Source organism: Neophocaena asiaeorientalis, unplaced genomic scaffold (assembly GCF_003031525.2).
Source record: "Neophocaena asiaeorientalis asiaeorientalis breed wild unplaced genomic scaffold, Neophocaena_asiaeorientalis_V1.1 scaffold45, whole genome shotgun sequence".
NCBI classification, from domain to species: Eukaryota; Metazoa; Chordata; class Mammalia; order Artiodactyla; family Phocoenidae; genus Neophocaena; species Neophocaena asiaeorientalis.
Genome location: NW_020174642.1, coordinates 8,904,926 through 8,928,489, shown reverse-complemented (window position 1 = coordinate 8,928,489; position 23,564 = coordinate 8,904,926). Strand labels below are relative to the sequence as shown.

Below are 23,564 nucleotides of genomic sequence, written 5' to 3'. Positions count from 1 at the left end.
TATATATTATTTATTTGTGGAATAATTTATATTAAATATATACATATAAATATTATGTGGAATAATATAGATTAAACCGAGGATGGGGGAGAATGCAGAACAGCAGATAACTGAGAACTGATAGATACTGCTTGAAATCACTAGACAGAGTAATAAATGTTTAATATTAAATACAATTATAAATATAACCAATAGAAGGGCTAAAACTAAATATAAATCTTTGAAATTATTTTTTAAAATGCACACAACGAAACAACAATCTATAGACAAAAGAATAATAATGATGACAATGGTGGACGCTAATTGGGTGATTATTATACCTGCTGTGTTCTAATTGCTTTAAATTATTCATTCCTCAAAAGCATTTTACACAGTGTGTTCTATTCATATCAATATTTTATGCATGAGAACACTGAGGTAGAGAGAGGCATATAACTTAGGCTTAAGTGGAAGTACACCCAGTAAACGGAAGTGGTGGGATTTGACCAGAGTCCAGTCCTTTAGGGAAAAGACAGGAAAGTTTTGTAAAAGAAGAATTATGAAGTGAGGATTAGATGATTTGTACCTGTTATTCAGCTTGTTAAAGATGCAGGATCAGTTCAATAGAATAGAAGTAAGTTCAGAAATAGGTCCAAATATGTGTGGAGATGTATTACACAATAAAGGCAGCTCAGATCATCAAGGGAAAGTTGAATCTTTGGTGAATGAAGTTGGTTCAACTACATAATTATTATTTAGGAAAAAAAATAAAGCTGAATCTATACCTTACTTCTCACACCAAAATTAATTATAAATGAAGTAAATATTTATATTTAAATGTGAACAGAAAAGTGCTTGAAAAATATATTTGTGTCAGAAACTAATATTGTGGTGGGGAAAAACTCTCTAGTCATAGCAAAACACTCCAAGACTACCTACAACTTATTAAATACTATGAAACCAATATACACATGGAATTCTGGGAAAATATCTGTAATAATAACCTGGAAGACATCTAACAAAGAACTAAGTTTCTTCTTTTGTAAGGAATGCTTAAAATGAATAAGACTGAGATAAATAAGCCAGTAGAAGAATGAGCAAAGCACATGGACAGGTTGATACCCAAAACACAATCTGAATGTCCAATAAAGACTTGAAAATGGGCTCAGCTCCTCGTAAAGAATTGCAAATCAAAACAGCAATGCCTGGGGATATATGTATATGTATAGCTGATTCACTTTGTTATAAAGCAGAAACTAACACACCATTGTAAAGCAATTATACTCCAATAAAGATGTTAAAAAAAAAAAGACACCAAGGAAAATAAAAAACAAAAAACAATGCCATGCCCTGTTTTATGTACCAAATGGGCAAAAATGGAAATTTACCACTGCAGTAGCCTGGGTGTGGGGAACAGGATCCCTCCCTGCCCACTTCTGTGGGCATGCCAATGGGAGCAACCTTGCAGGAGGGAGTATCTCCCAAAACTCAAAATGGAAACTCCCATTTTGAGTTTATTTTTGCCTATGGTATTAGAGAATGTTCTAATTTCATTCTTTTACAAGTAGCTGTCCAGGTTTCGCAGCACCACTTGTTGAAAAGACTGTCTTTTATCCATTGTATATTCTTGCCTCCTTTTTCATAGATTAATTGACCATAAGTGCATGGGTTTGTTTGTGGGCTCTCTATTCTGTTCATAAACTCGAAATGGATTAAAGACCTAAATATAAGACCAGATACTATAAAACTCCTAGAGGAAAACATAGGCAGAACACTCTTTGACCTAAATTGCGGCAACAATTTTTTGGACCTACCTTCTAAAGTAAAGGAAATAAAAGCAAAAATAAACAAATGAGACCTAATTAAACTTAAATGCTTTTGCACACCAAAGGAAACCATCAACAAAACAAAAGACAACCTACTGAATGGGAGAAAATATTTACAAACGATATGACTGATAAGGAATCAATATCCAACATATATAAACGGCTCATACAATTCAACATCAAAAGAACAAACAACCTGATTAAAAAATGGGCAGAAGAACTGAATAGGCATTTTTCCAAAGAGGAAATGCAGATGGCCAACAGGCATGTGAAAAGATGCTCAACATTGCTAATCATCAGGGAAATGCAAATCAAAACCACAATGAGATATCACCTCACACCTGTCAGAATGGCTATCATCAAAAAGAACACAAATAACAAATGTTGGCGAGTATCTGGAAAAAAGGGAACCTTCATGCATTGTTGGTGGGAATGTAAATTGGTGCAGCCACTGTGGAAAACAGTATGGAAGTTGCTCAAAAAACTAAAAATAGAGCTACTATATGACCCAGCAATTCCACTTCTGGTATATATACGGATATATGTGAAAAAAACGAAAACACTAAGTCTAAAAGATACATGCACCTCAATGTTTATAGCCACACATATACAATTGCCAAGACATGGAAGCAAACTAAGTGTTCATCAACACATGAATGGATAAAGAAGATGTGGTATATATATATGTATATATATATATATATATACATACATATACACACAATGGAATACTACTCAGCCATAGAAAAGAATGAAATTTTGCCATTTGTAGCAACATGGTGGGACTTGGAGGGCATTATGCTAAATGTAATAAGTCAGACAGAGAGACAAATGCTGTGCGGTATCACTTATGCGTGGAATCTAAAAAATGCAACAAACGAGTGAATGTAACAAGATAAATATAGCCAATATTTTGTAATAACCGTAAATGGAGTGTAAACTTTAAAAATTTTATAAAAATTAAAAATAATAAATTTTCTTTAAAAATGAAAATACCCAACAAGTTCTGTGCTTGGAACTTACTCTGTGATGTTCTCACACAAGAGACATAAATAACAATATTCAGACAGTGATATTGGTAGTCAAAACTAGGAAGTAACCATATGAAAAAATATCATGATGCCACTAAAATGAATGAGGTACATCTGTGTGCACTGACATAAAGCAATAGGTTATCAAATGACAAAAATGTGATGCATAATATAATATTTTAATCTTATTTGCATATTTCAAAAGTACATACATATTATATAGTTTATATACTATGTACTTTTGATCCAGAAGAGTTCATGTAAAACTATAACCCACGGTTTCCTCCTTTTGTAATTGAGGTTGGGAGTGTAGATTACATTTTTGCTTTTATTTTTTACCTTTCTATACTTAAAACATGTTTTACTATGAGCATTAAAAAAATAAATCATCAGTTGAAAAAATGAATGAATGAGTTGTACTGGCTACTGCTAAGAGGTTTTGGGTTCATCCATGCGTGTGGAGGGCGATGACACTACCCCTAGAGTAGCTTGTGGGGAACACATGCTAGTGATGACCAAGAAAGGCAGTCTGTGTCCCGTTAAGGCCCTGCCTCTCTGTTCAGTCCAGAGTTCTCTCCAGCAGTGATTCTGTGATCATCTTACAGAGTCTAAAAAATCAAATCTGTCTCCTATAGCCACAGACAAGGGCTCAAGAGATTTCTTTTCAATAGAATTGGCTAAGTCTTCTCCTGAATAATGGGCCCAAATCTTTGTTGAACTCTTTCCTCTTTTTCATTACACAGCAGCAGTCCTTTATTATGATCTCATAATGTAGTCAGCCCTGTGTTCAAGATGGAAACCCAGGAGTTCCCTGATACCACATACCTATAAGTTTGTTGGAGTTTCCTTTCAAATGTTTTCTCAAGTTTTCCTTTCAAGTAATTGTGGTTCCTGTCTTGGGTGAGGATCCTTCAGATTCCTGGGCACCAGTGGTCCCTACTAGCCGCCCTCTTCCAGCTCACTTGAAAACGTTTGAAAGCCATCACAATCACCCACTTTTGGCTTGTATATCCCAGACCCCAAAGGGCTCATATAAGTACAATTTACTCTTTAAATCTTAGTATGAGATAGCCACTACCAGTATTGTAATTATCAGTTTAAAGATGAGTTGGTAATTATTAGAATCAGTACTTTTTATTTAATGAGGTAGCAAGACTATCAGACACAAACAATTTTTAGAGTGAGCCTAAATATAGCAATGATTAGCTGGAGATAAAGCTAATTCCTACTTGTAATGCCAATTCACCCTATAGGATGCTGCTGTACTTATTTTTCTCTGCTCTCTAGTTTCTCATAATAATTATCTTTAGATTATATGTAGGATATATATTAAATAATATATACAATGATTAGTATATGTAATTTGGAAATAGGTGGTTCATAAAATTATGGTAATGGTAAGTAAAGTCATGAAAACCATCTCACCTTTACAAGTTTACATGCTCAAGACATTGCCTGTCGGTTTCTAAAGCTCATCACAGTGTCCGTGTCCATCTGGGTGGTCCCTTTGCTCAGGGTGGAAACAACATGAACTTTGGAGTCAGTACAACTTGAGTGTAAAGCCAGACTCCACTACTTATAAGCTGTGACTTCTCTCCTTCTGACTCTGTTTCCTCAACATGAAAATGGAGTTGATGATGTCTGTGATTGTGTTATAATTGAAGAGATGGCGTATATAAAGTCCCAAGCACGGAAGAATGCTCACTGAAGGTGAGATCCCTGTGTTGTGTGAATGAAGACACACTTATGGGTTTGATCTGCTCATCAGTTACCTTGCCCCACTTCCCTTCCTCATGGGACATGGGTGTATATGTAAATCTTAGTCATCTATTTGAAAGAAAAGCCCACCAGCCCTTCCCTCATTATACACTGGCCACCTGGGCATTTTTCTATTCCCTGGCCATGTCCAGCTAGTTCCACTGGACAGCCTTCACTGCCATCTCTCTGCAGGGGTGTTCTTTTGCAGGTCTCTCAGGCCCTGGCTCAAAGAGACCTTCACCACCTACACACTATGAAGTCACTGCTCATCAACTCACCTATTCTATTTTCCTCATAACATTTTATTATCTGAAATTATGATTGATTGGTTGACTTTTTATTCTCCTTGTCTTCTTCCCCTCTGCACATGGAATGGTAGATGTATGATGGGAGGGGTTTTGTCTGTCTCATTCCCTACTATGAACTAGAGTAGCGCCTGCTCTTGGTAAAATGCAACAAGAGCTATAACAAGAATATTGATAAATATTGTAGCAGCATTCAAGGGTGCAAACTTCCTGCAGGGAGACTTGACAGTACATACTAAAGATTACAAATACTGGCATCTGTTTGACCTCAAAATTTTTCTTCCTTAGAATTTATTCCATGGACGTAGTTGAGGATGTCCTCAAAAAGTTTAAGTATGTTTATCGTCACTCGATCAGGCTACTGTGATAACATCCTGATAGCCAGCCTTTCATCTCTCCATTCTCTTTTTTCATACTTCAAGCAAGAATATCTTTTCTTCCCCTTTTGAAAAAAAAAAAAAACCCCGTGAAAATAATCATGCTCAAAAATTAGTCTTCTATACTGGAAAACAATAGTTTGCTACCCCAGACTAGGATAGGATTATCCAAACTCAAGTTCAGTGTGCTTTCATTCATTCTAATGATTGATACCTTGGATTTCTTTCTCCTGTCTTACTTTTTGACTTTATTGTATTTATACTTTCACCTTTCTTTCTTTGTCTAATGAGTTTTTCTTTTTTGTTCTACTTATTTAGGACACATTTTCTCTTTCTGTATGTTTAAATTTACCTTGGAATTTTCCCATGTGCATTTAAACTAGCAAAGGTCTACAGGTAAATGATAACCTAGCCACCTTCTTCCACAGGAAAAAAAAAAACAAACCCACAACAAACCAGGTACTATAGGTTGAATGTTTACATCCACCTAAACTTCATATGTTGAAACGTAATGCCCAATGTGATGGTATTAGGAGACGGGTCCTTTGGGAGGTGGTTAGGTCATGAATGTGGAGCCCTCATGAATGGGATCAGTACCCCTATAAAAGAGGCCCCAGAGTGCTTCCTCACCTCTTTCACCATGTGAAGACACACCCAGAAGGTGCCTTCTCTGAACCAGGAAGAGAGCCCTCACCTGACACCAAGTCTGCCGGTGCCTTGACCTTGGACTTCCAGCCTCCAGAACAGTGAGAAATAAAATGTAGGTTGTTTATAAGCCACCCAGTCTGTGGTCTCCTCTTGGAGACAGGGTTGGACCACATTGATTTTGATTACCCATCTCAAGGCTTACATGTACTTGTTGTTATGTTTTTTAATCTAGACATTAGGCATTATTTTATTATGACCTTACTTAGATGATATTGGTTTGGATTTAGCTACAGTTTTATCATGTCATTTGTTCATTCCTACTTGGATCTCAGACCATCCTTGTGGGATCATATTCTTTTTTCTTGAAGTGTATTCTTTAGGTTTTCCTTTATTTCTGGTCTCTTTGTAGTATACTCTTAGTTTCTGTGATCTCTAACTATCCTTATTTCATCCTTTTCATGAAAGAGTATTTTGCTGGGTACACACTTCTACATGGACTGTTATTTCCCCTCTACACTTTGAAGGTAATATATCACTGTCTCTGGATTTCTTTGGCATAGTTGGGGTGTCAGCTATCATTTTAATTCTTACCCTTTTGTAGATCATTTGCTCTTTTTCTCTGGCTGCATTTAATATCTTCTGTTTGTATTTTGATATTCTGTAATTTTTATCCAAGTGTGCTTAGACGTGAATTTTTTATTTAACTTTTAACTTTTATTTAACTTAGTATATCATGCTTTGGGGATTTTTGGTCCACGTTTTCTGTCAGTCCAAAAAATTTTACCATTACTTTCTTTTAAGTATTTCTTCGCATTCATTTTTATGTTCCTGAGATTCCAGTTAGCTGTGCATCTGTCCTTTTCATTCAGTTCTTCATTTCTGTTAATGTTTCTCATAGTGTCCATTATTATTCTATTCTTATCTTACAAATAAATTATCTTCTAGAATTCCTTGCTGGATATTTCTTAGAGATGATGATGATGATAATTTTAGTTTTCTTTCATTTTCTTGATTATGTCTCATCCAAGGTTTGTGTTTTCATATTTATTTATCTTGGTCTTACTCTTTTATGATGTGAGCATTCCTCAAATATCTGATGGCCACTGGTTGTGTATTTATATTCAAGACTGAGCACATACACAGGGAAACTGGGAGCATTACGTAAGTGGTCAGAGCGCGTGGAATAGGTATCATTGCTTTGTGATGAGAGGAATCTGCGCTTCAGAATCTGTTGAAATCTCTCAGTTGCTGATTGCTCCATTTTGTTTGCCATTTTTCGTTTTTCTTAGGCTATTGCTCTTATTTGAAGGAAGTTTTGGGGCAGAAGAGGGAACATGAATAGACTTATTCTGACATATTGAATTAAAAGCCCAGTGTGATTTTTTTTTTTTTTTTTGCGGTACGCGGCCCTCTCACTGCTGTGGCCTCTCCCATTGCAGACCACAGGCTCCAGACGTGCAGGCTCAGCGGCCACGGCTCACGGGCCCAGCCGCCCCGTGGCATGTGGGATCTTCCTGGACCGGGGCACGAACCCGCGTCCCCTGCATCGGCAGGTGGACTCTCAACCACTGCGCCACCAGGGAAGCCCCTCAGCTTGCTTTTTTGAGGCCATTTAGCAGATCTGAGTTGAGCTCCCTGAGTGATCATGGCAAGATGTTTCACTAAACTGAATCTCAGACTCATCTGAGACACAAGTAAGACCCAGTAATGACTGTTGTGGCTTTCAGTGTAAAGGTGCTCTGTGGGTAAGGCTTTTAATGTAGGGGCACACACTGGACTAGCTGTATCCTCCTAACTTTATGGGATGTTCTGTTGGCTCGTTGTAATGCACTAAAATAAGACTGACTCATGTCACTGCAAGTAATGGGAGTTTATTATAAAATATCCATTTGTAGTGAGAATGCTAGGATCCTCAGCTACACGACCAGATACCAAGGAAGAAAGGAACTGTTATGCGGGTGGACCTTCTGGAAACTAGAACTGGAAGGTGACTGAGGCTCCCTGGGGGCTCTGGAGCCCATGTCGTCTCACTGACCCCTCCTATGCAATTCATGGGCCTCCACTCTGGTTCCCGCTGTTCACTTCACTCACAGATTCTGGGCATAGCTGCTTTTACCAACACGCCTCTGACTTCACTGCCCGTTATGCACACTGCCTGTTCTACTCTTTAGCGCTCTGATGCTCTTTGACTCTGCATTGTATAGTAGAATTGAGAGAGGAAGAATCGTCTCGTGGCAGAGCTCTCACAGTGCGTCACCAAGTCCCAGGCTGACGTCCTTGTAGGGTATGGTGTAAAAAGCGCAGCTGTCTGCAGGCGCCCTGGGAGCTCTCTCCTGCCTGTTGGACAGAGTCTCAGCTGGCACGTCCCCCAGCGTGTGTAGAGGGAGGGAGGAGCTCACCCCGATTTCAGCCTCCTGTGGGACCAGTGGCTTCCTTCCCGCTGGGGTTGCACCTGAATCCAGCTTCCAGTGGATCCCCAAGCCCCAAACAACTGGCAAACAGCTGGCATCCCATAGGCCCACCCTGAGGCCCCAGTAGCCTGATTCTTCCCTTGTGTGCAGGATTGCTCTTACACTTGCCTTATTAGAAGGGAGAGCGGCAGGGTGGAGGGGACCTCCCTGAAATTCACAGCCGCACTGCATGTTCATTGTAGAACCCGAGCCCAGCATGACTTTCCATGGGGTCAGAGTGAAGGTGGGGGGACCCATGCCTTCTCTTGCTAACCTTGGCTTGTAGGTACTTTGCTCAATTGACTTAGTTTTGGTGTAGTGGGTTGAAGCGTCCCCCAAATCCATGTTCGCCTGGAACCTCAGGATATGTGCCCTTATTTGAAAATAGGGTCTCCAGATCCTGGAAATCTGGAGAACTGGTGTCCTTATGAGAGAAAGTAGAGGGAGAATTGGACCTTAGAGACACAGAGAGAGCAAGTCGTGTGAAGATGGAGGCAGATATCGGAAGGATGCCTCCACCAAACAAGGGATTCCAAGGATTGCCGGCAGATACCAGGAGTCAGCAAAGGCATGGGATAGTTCCTTCCCCAGAGCCTCCAGGAAAACCAACCCTGCCTGCACCCTAATTCCTGACTTCTGTCCTCCAGACTGTGGGAGAGTGAATTCCTGTTGCCTTAAGCCTCCCCCATCTTGTGGTCATTTGTCAGGGCAGCCCCAGGAACCTACTACAGTTGGTTCCAGAAGCAGAACCTGAGAAGGGGGTTCTTGTGCAAGTGCTCGCAGGGCTGGTTGAAGAAGGGCTGTGGGAGGAGCCAGGTGAGTCAGGGATGCTTTCAACGGGAGTCTGCACTCCGCCTGACCTCACAGGAGAGCTCTGGGGCACGGTGCCCTCCTGCGGGACTCATGGCACCTGTGGCGGGGGTCACCTGTCTGAACCCTGGCTCAGTTACTGACTGGGCTGTCAGGGAGAAGTGGGGTCAGCTGGTTATTGTTTGGCAGATAATTTTCTGGGGCGGGGGGTGGTGGTGTGGTAGCTGAGAGGCATGAGCTTTTGAGCCTCATAGCAGCTAGGAGATGGGTGCCCCAGCTTGGAAAAGGGGCCCAGTGCTGGGGCATCACAGCTTCTACTATGCCAGTAATTGTTTCTTAATCCACATCCGGTGAGGTTGTGGAATTTGTTATAGGTCCTGATACGTGATGAGTGGTAACCGCTTTGCTTGACCAGAGACACGCACAAATGGCACCATGCTGCCCAGCACATCAGATGCTCACCATTCTTCCAGCTCTCTGCGGTTGGGGAGGGGAGTCACATGATCCAGAGAGATGCAGGGAATTTGGCCGGAGAAGCCATCCGAGAGGGGCGGGGCTCCCGCTGAGGGAGGACTGAGGCAGTTCCTGTAACTGACTGAGCTCCATACAGAACCAGGACCAGCTGATGGTACAGGATGCAGGTCTGAAATACCTTTAACTGAGAGGAAGGAGATAGGTGATGACCACTGAATTGCTTTCTGCATCCATTACTCACAAAACGTTTAATAACAAAAATGAGGAATGGAATTTGTGTTGACACAACAGGACGGAGTAGCAATCCTTATTAACGAAAATTTGGTATCAGTTCCTATACATCTTATTTTGTGGTTACCAGCATGTGTAGCAAAAATGAATATTTTTCATGGCCTCTTTCCCATTAACATGGTTACATTTTATGAAATAATAAAGAATGTTCACATAAAGATGACATCAGGAACTCCAGTCTCCAATTTTTTTTCTCTCCATTGTATGCAACATACTCATCTTCCCTGGAAATAAAACACGCATGTAAAATTAAATCACCTGGCTACTTTAGGTTGCATTCTCCGGTGTACCTACTTGGAATGCCTTTCCAAATCAAAAACAGTTCTTGAGGCAGAAACAGTAGCGTCACAAATCAAACAAATTGTTTTCAGAGTTTTACCCAGAGCAACTGAGAATAAAAATGTGCTGTTCAGGGCTCTCCGTTATACCTTCATACTTTCTTGGCTTGTGCTCGGTTTACTTAGAGGTGCAGTTTAGATGGGAATGAACGAGGCACTGAGGGACAGAGATAGCAAACTGAGCAAGCTCTGGTGTAGCTTCCGTCAACCGTGGGTAGAGGTGCGCCTGGCAGAAAGGGGGGTCAAGGAGGTACCCTCTCTCACCTAGCGTTGATGCCGAGAGGTAACTTGTTCACGGTCCCAGGGAGCAGCAGGGTACACGTCTTCAAGGAGTGCTGCTTTCAGAACTCCAGCTTTCAGAAAAGCTGCAAAGGGCACTCTGTTCTTTGAGATGACCTCACTTCTTTCCATTCCCGGTACTAGCCCCCCCCTCCCCCATCTCAGTTCATAACGGCGTCCCGACAGCAGCTGAGCGAGCAGTGAGGTCCTTGAAGGACACACAGTCCAGCACCTGCTCAAAGGGCGCCTGGAAAAAAGAGCCACGTGGTTCTCGTGCTGATGAAAGCTCCCTTCCTGATGCAGCCCCTCTGTCCCTTCTGTACTCCGCACACCTCGCCGGCCGTTTCCTACCACATCAGTCCTAAGTGTGTCTGTCCGCTGACCCGCCCACCCTGTTTAGCCAGGAGACTGCCGCCCCTGAGCCCGGGAGTGATGCCCCCGCCCATCCCCATGCAGCCTTATGTTTATTCCATTCCCTTCCCTTCGAAGGCTGCTTTTTAAAAAATGTTTTCCTAAATCTTTCTAGGGGTTTCCACAAGAAAAGACTGCCCAGGTCCTCGTATGCTCCTCAACTTGGCAACTTTTTACCTCTTCTTTTATTTTTTACATTGAAATTATGCCCCCAACATGTTTATCATGCTTTACCTGCTTCTTAGTAACTGTGAAAAAAGGTTTCCTAATTAGGTTGTCCATGTTTCAGGGTTTGAAGCTCTGTGCCTCTTCTCATCAGCTGTATGGCTTGGGCAGCTTACCTAACTGTTCTGTGTCTCAGTGTTCTCATCTGGAAAGTGGGGTTGATAATAACATCTCCCTCCTGTAGGGCTGCTGTGAGAATTAAGTGAGTCTGTGCTCACAGAAGGTTTAGAGCAGCAGGTGGCCAGCTGCTGGCGCTGAGTGCTGGCTATTATTTCTTCTCCTGCAGCCCCAACTGTGCTGAGAAGATGCAGAGGGCTTCCAGCCCTGAACTGGCTACCCCAGTGACTGAGAATATCTCGCTATGATTTCATGGAGAAAACTCACATGACGAGTTCTTGTGGGCAAATTTTGAAGTTGGCGCCAGGCCATCCCTGTATCCCAGGGTCCCAGTCTTGGAAGAGGTACTTATGCATGAATTATGGATCTCCTCGGGCTGGAGCTGTGAGTCCCACCATGCTGCCTTGACACTGTGACCCTAACCTGCCAATAGCGGAAAGAGATGGTGAAAAGGGATGGGAAACTAATGCTAACTTTGGAGAAACGGAAAAACCGGAGGGAAGTGGTTTGTTTTGTGATAACAAAGACCAGTTATGTAACAATTCACTATTATTTCTAGGAAGGTAACGGGTATAATTTAGAGGGTGTTTCTTGGTTTGACTTGCGAAAAGAGCTCAGGGTTCTGTGCGGCTAAACACAAGATGCCCAGACAAAGCTGCAAGACCGCCTCTCCAGGGGTGAGTGAAGGGGGCCGGCCTAGGACTCGGGGCCTCTGTCGGGTTCTCACTGCGTGACGTTGGGCGCTGCTTACACTCAGCCTCTGTGCTCCGGGGGCCCAGGACTCGCTTTCTTCTACCCCACGGAGGCAGCACAATGGGCCAGTTTTCATAGCTGAGGTCGCCTGTGAGGCTCTGGCCAGGGTGCTCACACTTCCCCAAAGAAAAATGGAGTTTGAGCATTTAAGATGCCACAGCATCTTTTCTAGAAGGTTCCACTCCAAAAGTTCAAACCATTCAGAATATTTATGGGGGAGCAAGTAGTTTATCACAGGGATGTAAATGTCACTGTTTGTTCTGGAATATTGCAGGTCAGGGGAGGGCATCTGGCTCTGCTCATGGCCACTCAGAGCCTTAGAGGAGATTGAAGTGGGCAGGGGCAGGACCCCCGAGCTTCTAAGGTGGAGACTCCAGTGAATTCATGTGAGCAAATATCCCCCAACCACCCTCTAGAGATAGGTCTACTTTTGCAGCCCCAAAACACTTCACCTTGACATTGAAGGAGATCTTTAACTGCCATGTTTAATGTCAGTCCCTCTGATAATGTCCCCTTTCAGATAATTTCAGCTGTATCCCACATAGACCTCCACCTCCCTTTCCAAAGAAAAAGCAGTTTTTCTCATTCTCAGTAAGCTCCTCCATACCTCCAGGTCATGCCCACGGTTCAACGCTCAACTTCAGTTCCTGGTAACTGCTGGCTTCACTCTGATTACAATCAACACGTTCCTTGGGAAGCCTGTTTTTACCTTGAAACACTTCCATATCTGGTGAGCAAAGTGCATCAGTGCTTCTAGCAGCAGATGGATTTCTAAATTTACCAGGAAAAGACCTTCATGTGATGTTGGATGAACCTTGTAAACACCTGGAAATGGAAATTGTGTTTGATGAGAATAAACTCAGGTCGGGTTCATTCATTAAGCCCAAAATGCTGGCTGGTCACTTGTCTTGTCCTTACTGGTTATGCCCTGTAGGAATTGCTGGGAGAGATAGAGAATAATCGTTTCTGTTGGTGGAAGACAAGATGGATGTAGTTGTGGCAAGCAGTAGATCAGACGATGCCCATAAAATCACTTGGGCGTTTGGATAAAAAAACAGGGAAAATGTATGTTACGATGCTGTACTCAGAATGACCACATTGCAGTCCACACAGGGGGTGTCACTGTAAAGTAATGGGGCAGATGGGTGGGTCCCCTTCAGTGGCCCCGAGCTGTAATCTGGGTATAGGGTGGCCCGGGGGGACCTTGTTTTCTTTAGTGAAGTCGCAGCCTATGTGTTAAAAGCCTGGATGAATTTCTAGAATCACTTTTACCTTGCTTGGCATTGTCAGTCAACATTGGAGTGTTTTATAAGTACTCTTCCACTTAATCACACTGTTTATTACTCTCAATTTTTTTTTCTTTTTGTCCCTGTCACCAAACCTCTGCATATGTAGAAACACACACACACACACACACACACACACACACACACACACACACACACACACGGAGAGAGAGAAGGCGAGAGGGAGAGGGGGAAGGGGAGGGGAAGGGAGAGAGTGGCGAGAGAGATACCAAGGTTCATAACTGGCAAGCTGACACTATCCAGTGACTGTGGATTCTACCACTCAGAAGATCCCAAGTGTCCCACGGGGCTGCCATCAGCAGAACTGGCAGTTCCTCCTGCCAATTAGCTGTGATGCTCGGGACCAAACATTAGCAAGGCTGAAATTAATACCAAGTGATCATTTGCATCTGAAATTCAGTCGGGAGCCGTTGTGAGATTTCCAACCCTGAGGTCACTGTTGTGAATATCATCTGGGCCGGTACTTTAAAGGTCTGTTTATTTTCCCGAACATAAATAGGGCGCATGTTCTTCTCTGCATTTTCCTCCCATCCTAGCTGCGGAAGTTTGTTTATATACGTCATCCTAAAGGTCAGCCTTCTCAGGCTGAAAAAGAAAGCAGGCATCAGGTGAAGTAGATCAGCCCTGTGCAGGGGATGTCAGACGTGTGGTGGGCAGGGGCAGGCAGCACTGATAATCCCGGCCCAGCAGCTGCTTGTTCTCCAGTACCTGCTTTGTGCTTGGCTGTGCGCTTGGCTCAGAGGGATTTGGACCCCGAGTTACCGACAGGATTGTCAGCACCCTCGTTTTTGCCCTATTCTATTCACATGTCCGATACTGTCCCCTGCATAGCAGCCTGTGTAGTTCTTGTATGAGATACACCTACAGGCTGAAGACAGCTGCAGTTACATAACTTGTGCTCATAGAAACAGGAGGGTACGTTGCTTTCCTCAGAATAAAATTCTTTAAAATTTTATCTTTTATTTTTCTGAATTTACCCCCCCCCCACCAAGCTGCTTACATGTTTTTTAGTTGACAGTGAAATACTTTGTGAGTTATTTTCCTTTCTCTTTGCTCGCCCTGCCCCTCAGTCTTGCATATCTCCAGTTGACTATCTTTCCTTTTAAAACAGAGAGTGAAAGAATGAAGAGAGCTTTATTGCTACTGTTATTTTAAAAAATTAGTGATGGTGATCAAAACTTGGAAATTGTCATTTCAGGAAGGTTTTCAAGGCTGTGTTTCTCTCCATTTGGTACGTCACCGGCAATAATTTTTCTTGCGATAACAATCATGTGGGAAAAGAATTTGAAATGACCTACTTTGTACACGGTATCAAGCCTCAGTGTTCATATCGAGTATTGTTACATGGTCTCTCAATGTTTTACTTTATTATGTGTCACTTTCCATTAGGTTTAAGAATGTCATATATCATATTCCGTTCTGATATATATCCATATATACCCAATACATATACAATCAGAAGGATGTGTTTTTATATATAGGGGAAATGGGGAGAATTTCACCTACTTTGCAAATTGGTCCTAACAGTTCATTATTTTTAATAAGTAGCAATCTTACCAGTAGCACTTTCTCACTGTAGATTTAATTAGTCTATTTTTCCCCTCCCTTTCACTAGTTGACAGAGCTGAGAGGAGGGAAACGGCGGCAATCTGAAACCTTGTTAGAAATTTATGAAGTGCTAAAATGTTTCATTCCCAGAGGCTGGCTTGCCAGCTGTCACCGGAATGCACTTGCTGTCTGCCTCCCGGCCGGTCTGGGAAGGCAGGGTGGAGGTGGGCTGCACATGTGTGCACGGCGTTGCCTAAATGATGCTCTCTGTAATTAGCCCGGGGTGGAGGGAAGCTAATTATTTTCCCCACAATTGATCAGTAAGTAATTCCCCACTACTGGTGTGTAAGATGCACAATAAGGGGGCATCCAGAGATCAAGACCTTTCACTGGCTTTAATAAACACACTGGCAGTGCAGTGCGAGGGGTCATCTTTGGTCGTGGACACCAAATCACCACCCATCTTATTGGTGGCCTCCAGCAAATACTTAACCTATTTCTAATAAGATGACCCTGAACTAATTTCTTCTGGAGAAAATCCCTTCCTGAACATTTTACAAGATGTCAAAGATGGTCTTGTGAGGGGGCCATACCCTACCTGCAATGACTGGATTACCCTCGCCCAAATTCTTTACCCCACCGCTGTCCAAAGCCCCAAAATTCTTTCTCAGGGGACACTCTTGTAGTTGTTGTTCTTAACTGGAGATGTCACTTGTGGCCACAGACACCCTGGAGAATAAACAGTTCATAATAAAGGTGTGGATGACTCACACAGAGCTCTGGGCTTGGGGGCAGAGTTACACTTGACGGCAGACAGGTGGAGACCACACAGGAAGACCAGCAGGGCTGCCCAGGGACCAGAGGGGCCTGGCAACTCCTTAGAAGTTTGCCTCCAGTCTGGTCTTGCTCTGTGCAGGGTGGAGCCCGGGGGTCCGAGGGGCAGCATCCTCTCCTGGGGCCAGGACGCCTCACTGGGAGAGGGGCAGGTGCCCAGCCATCTTTGCTTTAATATCCATGCACCCAGAGATGGCAACAACACTGATTAGGAAATGATGCTCTAAGCCCCCTCCGCCTGCCCCCAAACTAACAGCTAGTGTGAAATACTTCTGGTGGCACAGAACCCTGTGACAAGTTCTTTTCTTTTCTTTTTTTAAATCTTACTTTCAATGTACCAGAGTGCTCTCTAATTAGGAGCTCTATTATCTGCGCTCATTTGCTAGGGCTGTTATAACAAGCGCCACACGCTGGGGGACTTAACAGTAGACTTTCAAGGTGCTGGATTCCTTAGAGGCCTGTGGGAGAAGACTGAGTACCATACCTCCTGACTTGCAGACGGCCGTCTTCCTGTTCACATGCCCTCCCCCTGTGTGTCTGTGTCCAGGTTTCCCCCTTTTCATAAGGACAGAGTCAGATCGCATTAGAGCCCACTCACAATGACCTCATTTTACCTTGATGACTTCTGTAAAACCCTATCTTTAAATGTGGTCACATTCTGAGCTAATGGGGGTTATGATTTCAATACTTGTATTTTGAAGGGACACAGTTCAGTCCACATACTCTCCATTCATTTATCCAAACACTATATGTCAAACGGCCATCAAGGGACTTCCCTGGTGGCGCTGTTAAGAGTCTGCCTGCCAATGCAGGGGATATGGGTTCGAGCCCTGGTCTGGGAGGATCCCACATGCCGTGGAGCAGCTAAGCCCGTGCGCCACAACTACTGAGCTTGCGCTGTAGAGCCCATGTGCCACAACTACTGAGCCTGCGAGCCACAACTGCTGAAGCCTGTGAGCCTGGAGCCCATGCTCCGCAAAAGAAGCCACCGCAACGAGAAGCCCACGCACAGCAACAAAGAGTAGTCCCCACTCGCCGCAACTAGAGAAAGCCCGTGCACAGCAACAAAGACCCAACACAGCCAAAAATAAAAATTAATTAATTAATTAATTTTAAAAAATCACTTAAAAAAAAATTTCGGCCCTCAAGGACAAGGCCCTGTGAGGTTCAAAACTTTTGAAGATACAGCTCCTGGCCTATGAGTCCACAGCGCCCTCTGTGGGTTATGGCACACGTGGGTGCCAGTGTAGGCCCCCTAAATGCCCATGTCCTAATCCTGGAACCAGTGATGATGCTACCTTACATGACAGTCAGGACTTTGCAGATGGGATTGAGTTAAGAGCTTGAGTGGGGAGGTGATCTAGGTAAGCCCAGTGTAGTCACGGGGGTCCTTACAAGAGGAGAGCAGAAGGGCAGGGGACGGAAGGAGAGAGAGACAGAGCGAGGAGATGGAAGAAGGGGCCACAAGCCAAGGACTGCAGGCAAAGACAAGGAAGCGATCCTTCTCTGCAGCCTTAGGAAGGGCCGTCTCTGCCCACCCATGTGGTCTTCTAACCTCTAGGACGGTGAGATAATAAATCTGTGTTATTTAAAGCCACGAAGTATGTGGTGATTTGTTACAGTGGCAAATAGGAAAATAATGCTGGTACCAAGCTGGTGAGCTTGGAGCATCCCGGAGCTGTACTTGGGTTTAGCAAAGTCGCATAGAGTAATGGATGATAAAGCCCACTACCTGGAAAGAGCATAGACAAAGCCTAAGACTTGATTTGGAGTCACTCACTAACAATTTCAAGCCCCCATCCAGGTTCCACTCAATTCAGATACCAGACCAGCTTGTTCCATAGGAGTTGCCAGGTTACAGATGGGATGGAGGCATTGAAGCTAGGAAGGTAGAAATTCAGCAGTGATTCCTGCATCATAGCAGGGAAAGGGGAGGAGCTGAGTACCAAGCTGTGGTCCAGGAACCTCAAGATTGTAAGTAAGTCCTTCCATCCATTTTGAAGCCCAGCCCAGAGCTCCGCAGTCTATCTGCGTATCTGTCTTTCTGCCTCTCTCTCTCTGCACACACACTCACTGGGGTTGTGAGATTGAGTTGGTGCCCAGCAAGGTGTCTTGGGGAACCCTGTTCTACTTAAGCCAGAGCACCAGCTGGGAGGATGAAGGGGTGGATAGGAAGGTCAGTCTGGGGGTCGGGCACAGCAGGCGGAGATGCAGGGGGGCTGGGTGCTGTCATGGGTACAGTTGGTGTGCTGTTCCCCAGAGACCCTGTCTCATGGAGCTCCAGGAGCAGAGGACAGCCATGCAAGACATTGGCCAGTGGGGACGGAGGGGATCACAGAGAATCTGTGCAGCGGAATTGCCACAGCTGCAGTGATTTTTCTGGCTCTTGCCTGCCTGACTATGGCGAAACAGTGACGCTGCTGATTGGCTTTGAGTGTCTGTAAGTGGCAACTTTTAACTCTGAATGGCCTGCAGCTGAGGCCTCTGTGGTCCGGTTGAAAGAGCATTTTCTCTGGGGCAGGCCTGGCTGGGAAGCAAATCCGAATTCTGCTCTATATGACGCATGGATTTTTGTGCAGGTTACCGTGCCTCTCTCAGCCTCAGTTTCCTTATCTTAAAAAATGGGAATAATCTTGTAATACTTGGAGCAGGATTGAGGCAAGGACCAGTGGAATCAATGGGTGTGAAAGGATCAGATGCAGTGCCAGATTCTAAGTGGGGATCGGAGAGGTGAATTCTGCCTCTCACCACCTCCCTCCTTTGGGGTGTGGAGGGCGACGGCTGGACTTCGATGCTGAGACAGAGGGGGGAGGGGGGGAAGGTGGTGCTGAAAGCATAGGCACCACCTCGTGCTGTGCGTTGACCGCCACCAGGGAGCATCTCAGAGATGGGGAAGTGGTTGTAGGCAAACTGCGACCACTCGTATTCGTGTCGGACTTAGCTGGTTCTCCTGCTTGTATAGCAAGGGCTGTGGGGTCCACCAGGCCAACAGCCAGGGCAGAAGTCTGAGAACTGGACCAGATCTGTGCCGAAGGCAGCACCGAAGGGTCTTAGCAGCACAAGTCCCTGTTGACGTGAGTATTAATCTTTAAGAACGCTCCCTGGAGTCCCCCAACTAGAAGAGGAAGAGGCTGAGACAGGTGAGCCAGCTTTTCTCCGTATCATGCGTATTTATCAGTGATTGGAAGGGCGTAGTGGAGACACACACACACTTTCGAGGTTGTTCAGCTGGTTATTTTCATCAGGCTTCAAAAAGATGTCAAGCAACAGAGAGAGACTCCAAAGTGCCGTGAGGCACCCAGAGTAGAGTTGGCTGCAAGGCTGCCATGATGTTGGAAGAATTAGGGGATAGTGAGGGGTCTTGATTGTTGGGGTTTTGGGGAGTGGTGGGAGGTGAGATGGGACACTCCGGATGGAATTAGAATAAGAAACAGTTTGAAAGGCTGAGGGGTGTGGAATCTGGGGTCCCCCTGGGTGATTAGTTCTCGTTCCAGAAGGACTCAACACCCTGGAGGTGGGATGGGGCAAAGACAGAGATCTGGGCTGGGAAGGAGCTGTTGTGATTTCTCCCTCCCACATGGTCCTATCCCCCCAGTCCTCACCCCAGTACTCCTGTCAGGCAGCCCTGTGTAGCCTAGACCCCTCTGCTCTGAGGATCGTCACAAGCACATTGGGGTTCTTTGGGAGTAATTTATTAACTAGGATGCACGTTTGGGTGCAGGCCAGACGAAGAGCTACAGATCAGATGTCTGCCTTAACACCACCTGCTAGAGTAGGAGTGTGTCTTGACCAGGCCTTCTGAAGAAGCCTGTTTCTCCTGAATTTCTGCCAGGCATGTCTTGGCTGGAAGAAAGACAAGCCCACTTGGGATGTAAAGGCTCCCTTAGGAGCTGGTTTAGCACCTTCCTCTCCCAAGGTGTCCAGGGTGGCTCTCCTGGTCCTCAGGCAAGCAGGCAGCTGACTGCAGAGCCACAGTGGGCCCCGGAGAAGGATAGGTGTTAGCAAAGGGATTCATTCACTTTTATGCCAGAAGTTACTGCACCTCCTCCAATCTGTATCTCAGTTTCAGTTTCTTATTTTGTGATCTTTCTTTCTTCTCCGGGTTCTTTTTCTATGTTTCCCAGAATATATATACATATTAATTTCCTAGGCTGCTATGACAAAGTGCCTTAAAACAAGATATTGATAGTTCCAGCGTTCTGGTGGCCAGAAGTAGGAAATTGAGGTGTTGGCAGGGTTAGTTCCTTCTGGACGCTCTGAGGGGGGTCTGTTCCAGCCCTCAATCCCAGCTCCTGGTGGCTGCCAGCAACCCTCGGTTTATGGCTGCATCACTCCATTCTCTGCCCCTGTCATCCCATGATATTCTCCTGGTGTGTCCGTCTCTGCATCTCTGGAACGTTGGTTATGTCTGTTCCCAAATAAGTTCACATTCATAGGTACTGGGGATTAGACCTTGAACATACCTTTTTGGGAGACACATTTCTTCTCATTACACCATACGTACAGAGTCCTGCACACAAAACAATGTCAGGCATATAGGGAGGGTTCAGCCATGCCTTGGTGAACAAATCAACGAAAAGACCAGGAGTTAGAAGGCAAGGGAAGAGAACATTGCAGATCATTCTCAAACCACCCATTTAAAGGGCTTCTGTTGGGATGGCTGGGTTGGCTGGGCCTCTACTTGTGTTTCTTAGCTCCCAGGGGGCTAGCCTAGCTTGCCCACGTGGTGGTCATCCCATGTCTCCAGCAAGTTCCAGTGCACAGGTAGTTTTCAGGCCTTTGCTTGCATCATGTTTGTAAATATTCCATTGGTTAAAGCAAGTCACACGGTCAAGCCCAGATTCAAGGACTTGAGAAGAAGACACTTCTTCATGCGAGGAGCTGCAGCCACATTACAAAGGCCAAGTACAGAGGGGTGGGAAAATTTACTGCAATCATTTTTTGTGGGTAATCAACCATAGATTTTGATTGACATGATCTCTTGTATGTACAGTATAGTAAAATATGTATATATTGCCACTTTCTTCACAGAGCTGTAGAATATTCTAGAAATTAATAGCACAGGCTTGCAAGCTACATGGCCTGGGTTGCAATTCTGGCTCCAAGACATACAAACTGTATGACCTTTGACCGACCTTTCTGTGCCTTAATTTCCTTGTGTATAAAATGGGGATAAAAATACCTCCTTCCTAGGGATGTGGGTGGTAAGGATTAAGTGAGTTAAAATATGAAAGTGTTTAGTACCGTACTTAGCATGTGGCAACCGCTAAATAAATGCTATATGTTTTGTTTTGTTTTGTTTTGTGGTACGCGGGCCTCTCTCTGTTGTGGCCTCTCCCGTTGCGGAGCACAGGCTCCGGATGCGCAGGCTCAGCGGCCATGGCTCACGGGCCCAGCCGCTCCGCGGCATGTGGGATCTTCCCGGACCGGGGCACGAACCCGTGTCCCCTGCATCGGCAGGCGGACTCTCAACCGCTGCGCCACCAGGGAAGCCCTGACGGATATTATTTAATGATGGTGATCATTTTCTGAAAAGCTGTACCAATATCAATTTTAGGTAGAACATAACGTGAAATTATTTCATGAAATATAGTTCATACTCTCCTGACATCACTCCCAACAGAAAACTTCCAGTCTGTTTGCTGTTTCTTGGCAGATGAGACATTCATCCTTTAATTCCCTGATTGTCTTCCCTCAGTGATTTTTGGAAATGTTTTTCCCCGTCTAAAACATTCCGCAGACTTTTCTTGGTATCCTCTAGCTCGCTGATCATTTGATCTAATTTATGCTTAAGTTTCTTTGGACTGTCCATTACACTGTAGCTATGCTCAAAAATGACCTGGGACTGGAATTCCTCCATACACGAGGAAGCACCAACAAGGTGGTGACTGTGGTTTGTGACTGGAAGGGCTTGAGGGTGAAGTTTTTCCTACAGAGAAGCTTTCTCTCTTCCCCTATAAGTGAGATGGGGAATTAGAAGGTATGACTCCAGGTTTCAGTTTAATATTTGGAGCGCTTCTGTCAAAATCTGTCTTCTTAAAGTGCCTTGAACACAACACATCTCCTTTTTTAGGCTCCCAAATGCCTGCTGAATTCACATCAGGTCTTTTCTTGCTAATACCCATTTTCTTTTGACGTCTTCATCTCTGGGGAATACGCGAAATGTCAGTCCTTTTAACCTGGAATTTGGTAAACAGCGAGAAGCACATCCAATGGCCAAGCAGGATTTCACCATGGTTTTAGTGACTCATACCAGAACGTTAGTGGCGAAGGCAGCGACTAACGCTCACGACAGAGATTGCGCCTCCCCTCGCTTCCATCCCATCAGCCCTCTTGGTTTGCTGTTGAACTCACCTGTCTGCTAATGTGTGCATGGTGTGTGTGTGTGTGTGTGTGTGTGTGTGTGTGTGTGTGTGTGTGTGTGTGTGTGTGTTGTACGTGGTGTTGCAACAGGGAGGACAGGATAGTGGCAGGGTCAGCAGAACGATGGAGCCTGGGTCCAAGGTGTCTGGGGAAGGTGACTGGGAAGATGTCGGTGCCTCCATCTGGGCCCGGCATGGGAGGAGCTGGCTTGATGATGAGAAAGACTCGGCCACTCTTCCTTCCCATCTCTGTCACTGCCGTGGTCATTGATTCACTGTCCCCAGGAACGAAAAGAAGTGCCAAACAGTCGCACAACCCCTTTCACTTTGCAGATGGAAATTTGAAAATGCAGCGAGGCTTAGTGGCAAATTCCAGGTCACAAAGCTCGCAAGTGCAGAACCGTGCATGTGAAGGGTGCGGGCTTTTGGCTCTGCTGCAGTGGTAGTGCAGGTTCTTGTCCGTCTTAATTCATTCTACGAAGCATTGTTTTTTAAACATTTTACTTCTTGACTCTTCAGTTGCCCTTTGTATGCATATCAGGTGTGTGTTCCCATTAGGCTGACCTATAGCATAATTTCTCCACTAGAAAAGGGAGTTAAATAGAGCACTGAGTGACTGTACTCACCTTGAGGTTATCTAAAAACAATTACCACCATTAGCTGGAAGTGCTACCTCAGGCTACGGATCGTGACGTGCACCTAACAATCCAATTAGTTTGTAAATGGATTCGTTTATATCTTGACCAATGCATTTGCTTTCAATTCAGCATTATATAGATCTAAAGAGCGTCACTTGTATCCGTTTATACTTTGTATAATGTGTTGCTTCATCTTTAAGTAGAGGATTTACTCATTCCCTTCCCCCATGAAATGCTACTTCATTTATATTTTTGCTTCCTCAACTATGATTCATGTCTTTTTAAGTTCCATAATCCTTATTAAATCATTGTAGCTCTTTCTGTAGTTTTCAGGATTTCTAGCTGGTTTATATTCAGTATCCTTTGAGGTACAGTCAAAGGTGATACTGTAACATCGGATCACATGCCAGCCCAGCCCTGTCTAAAAGCAACTTTCTGTGATGATGGAAACGTTCTAGAACATTAGGCCATTTAGCAGCTCGTAGCCACTAGGCAGATGTGACTCCCAAAAGCACTTGAAATGTGGTTAGAGTGACTAAGGAGTGGAATTACTAATTTTATTTAACTTTCATGGATTTGAATTTAATAGTTACATGCAGCTGTTGGCTGTCATATGGGATGGCACGGTTCTGGAGAACAAAGGACTATAGATAAGCTGTGGAAGGTTTTGACCCCTCCAAGGCTCTTTGTCACCCAGAGATAGAGAGGTCTTAGTGTCACCACACTGGACTCACCTGGTACAACCAGACTTTCCCTGGAGAAGGTCATTTTTTGGTATCTGAGAGGTCAAGGGAAACCTCCTG

The 23,564-nt window shown here is 44.5% G+C and overlaps 1 protein-coding gene and 1 pseudogene across 1 annotated transcript in view; one reads left to right on the top strand and one right to left on the bottom strand.

Moving 5' to 3' along the window:
* DSCAM (DS cell adhesion molecule) overlaps positions 1-23,564 on the top strand; it is a 737,093-nt gene that overhangs the window by 67,221 nt on the left and 646,308 nt on the right. The window lies entirely within an intron of this gene.
* Positions 21,342-21,996, bottom strand: LOC112408589 (THAP domain-containing protein 6-like; annotated as a pseudogene).